Here is a 3,233-nt window from a genome sequence, read left to right as displayed (position 1 = left end):
CAAGTTGTAATACAAATTTTAAAAGGAGGGGAGACTGGAGGGGAATAAACATATCGAAGCCATATAGTTTCTAGGAATTTGCATTGTTGGTTACCATGGAAACTTTTTTTCTGATTTGTAGATTTCTTGCTATAAAAAGTTTTACAAATGGATAGAATCAAACTATATTTTTGGTGTTATTTAATGAATAATTTTTGTTTTGGACATTCTTAGTACTTTGGGATCCTGCCAGAAACACCCTAGGCTGTTTGATCACTGTTGACAGGGAATCCCTTTTTTCCCCCCCAAAATTTTAACATTGAGTGTTAAAAGTTTTATGTCAGGGCACACTAAGATATAGGAGTGCTGCTTCTTAAAGGAGTCACCCTTTAGGGTTTGGTCCTAGGTTTAGAAGTTGTGGATCTTTGGTATTTTTGTGTGAAGTGCTTAAAGAATTTATGATCTTAGTCCAGAGATGGTAACATTGTGCCATTTTCTTCTTCCTCAGAAAAGTGGTTCTCGATCATGCTCTGACCAGTCAGGGCAACCTGATGAGTCTTGTGAAATTGCAAAGCCTTAATTCTATTGAGCCCACTAAGTTCCTCGATCAGAAGACACAGGGGTTCCTCCTTGGAGGGCTTCTCTGTTGCCTGGAGGAGAAAAGAGATGATGTCAAGGATGATGATGACACACTATGGTCTCTGGGATGGTGAGCAGGTTCTCCAGCAGCTCCAAGACTCCAGAGTGGACAAGCTGGATCAACTGGTCCATGGTCCATGATCAACTTCCCAGTCTTGGTCCATGATCAACTTCCCAGTTGTGAAGTTAGCCACCATTCAGACAGCCTCTTTCTGGACTTTAAAATCTCCATTTTTCAGCAGAGACACAAGAGGAGGCAGGATGTTGCAAGCAATGAGCTGCTGGAGGTGCTGTGGGGGCCCGATGGCCACATGTGGGGGCCCGAGGGCTCAGGCTACCTCCTTCTGGATGGAGGACTTGGGGTGCAGCAGGAGCTGGGGCAGCATGTCCAGGATGCCCACATCAGTGGCCACATGGGTCTGACCATCTGTTCCTGTGACGATGTTGCCCACAGAGAGGGGGTCAAGACGTAGAGTTCAGAGCTGGTCATGAGCTCAACCAGCCTGGGCAGCACCAGCATGTCAACCACTTGGCCAGTGCACTCGTTGCAGCCCTCAGTGCAGTGGGACAGGGTGTCAGAGAGCACCTTGCTGTTTTGGTGCTGCAGGAGGTGGAAGAGGATGTGCAAACATTTGCTTCACCACCTTTTTGCAGGGGTACGGGTTCTTGTTTTGACACAGGTTGGATAGGGTCCATGTGACATTCTGCAGAAACGTGATTGGTATGGTTGAGATCAGGACCAGCAGTGTGGCATGGCATTTCTTGAGATAACAAAATCTCTCAATTCTGGGCTGTCACCTGCTATATTACCAAGGGCCCACACTGCCTGTTCACACATAGTCATATGGGGGGAAGACAGGAGCTCAAACAAGGGCTGGATGCCTCCCCCTTCCATGACAGCTTGAGTCTTCTCTAAAGTCCATGAAGTGATGTCGATCAGAGCTCAGGCTGCCTCAAACTGCAAGCAGGGGGTGACATGAGGACCTCAGGAACTCCACCAGCCTGGGAATGAGCCCAGCTTCAACAGTCAGCTTCAGAGGAGGGTCCCTTTCCCAGGACAGTATTCTCCTGGAGGCCTGGATGGCCCAGAAACATAGTTCTGGATCTAAAGCATTCACACTATTGATTATTTCTTACAGGGTGAGGCTGACCTGGTTGGTCCCTTCTTCAGAAGCTAGGTCAATGGAGAGAGTGTTGATGTTTTTTATCTTTAAGACCTGCTCATCTTTCTTGGCCTTCCAGAGCTGCAGGCTAACTGCTATCTGCTGCTGTTGCCGCAAAGTACTTTTTCCTTGGTACTTAAATTTTCTCAGCCTCTCTTCTGGAGTTTAGAAAGTCAGCATGTTGACTAGAAGAAGTAAACCACCTGGTGGGGAGCTGCCAAGGAATCCTTCTTACCCTCTTTTTTCCTGATGTCAATTGCTAGAGGACACTGGTAGAGATTGTGACAAAAGCAGCCAAGAAGAACAAAACCTTCCCTGTTCCTTATAACTATTTTGAACACATCCACTGAAAATATTTTTACCTGTTGACTCATATTCCCCAACAAGGACAAACACTCTTTCTTTCCCCAGTGCCATTTTCTTTCCATTTTCAATGTTAATTCTCTCTATGATGCCCTTTTCTAGAAACCAAAGTAAGGACCTTCTCGATTATAAATAATGACACAGTACATGGTCCTAGACTAACGCAGCACACTGATTCAGGCTTGCTGTTTGTCTGTTATTTATTGTGCTATCTGCACAGCTTCTCAATTGGATCCTGGTCTTAAATCAGGGATCCCATCACAGAACCTAATGTGAAAGAAACCAAATGTACTAGGAGCCTCCTTTATTTGTCTTCCCTGGCTTGTCAAGCAGTCAGAAAACTGAGACTTGACACTAAAAGGCATGTGCTGAATAGCTCTGCCTGGTTGCTAATGATACTGTGATGTGGTGAAACACCAGTTACTGCTGATGCCACTCTAAGCAGATCTGCATTCTAGAGGAGTCAGGCCCAAACTCCTTTGTCTAATAAGACATTTAGCATTTAGAACATATAGCCAGAGAATCCTCAAGGCATTTGAAATTTGGAGTCCTGTGGGAGATATAAAAGGGTCAAGGAATTAGGAGAGTTGTTTGAGCTTCAAGGTCAACTCAGTTGGTTCAGATCCACTGGGGAGTTGCTCAGACAGAATACCTGGATTTGGTATGGGACCTGTCCCCTGACGAGCTGCATCTGGGTGAGGTGGGTGTTACCTCATTCAACAGGCACATCTACTGAGTGCCAACTGTGTGCCAGGCACTGGGCTACAATCTAGAGATAGATGCAGAGGTCAAAATGCCTTGCTCCCTGTCCTAATGAACCTATGCTCTCAGGAGAGATAGACAAACAGATGATTGTAATATCTAGGTAAGGTGTCTGCAAGGCTCCCTCAGAGGGTACCTGGAAGGCCTATTGGACTCTGGCTTTGGGGTGTCAATTCTGAGAAGGGTTCCTGAACTCACTGCTCTAACCTCTGCCTTGTAGATAGGAGTGGCGACTCCAGATTCCCAAGAGGGTGATTTTCAAGTGTCCTCTTTGTTCATTCCTTCACAATACTTAACTCAAGGGCAAGGAGAGGCATTTCAATGAAA

At 45.9% G+C, this 3,233-nt stretch overlaps 1 pseudogene; it reads right to left on the bottom strand.

Moving 5' to 3' along the window:
- Positions 1 to 443: 443 nt before the first annotated feature.
- LOC114492204 lies at positions 444 to 2,198 on the bottom strand (annotated as a pseudogene).
- Positions 2,199 to 3,233: the final 1,035 nt, after the last annotated feature.

Source organism: Phyllostomus discolor, chromosome 1 (genome assembly GCF_004126475.2).
Source record: "Phyllostomus discolor isolate MPI-MPIP mPhyDis1 chromosome 1, mPhyDis1.pri.v3, whole genome shotgun sequence".
Taxonomy (NCBI): Eukaryota; Metazoa; Chordata; class Mammalia; order Chiroptera; family Phyllostomidae; genus Phyllostomus; species Phyllostomus discolor.
Note: the sequence above shows the minus strand (reverse complement) of the source record. Positions and strands in the feature narration are given on the sequence as shown.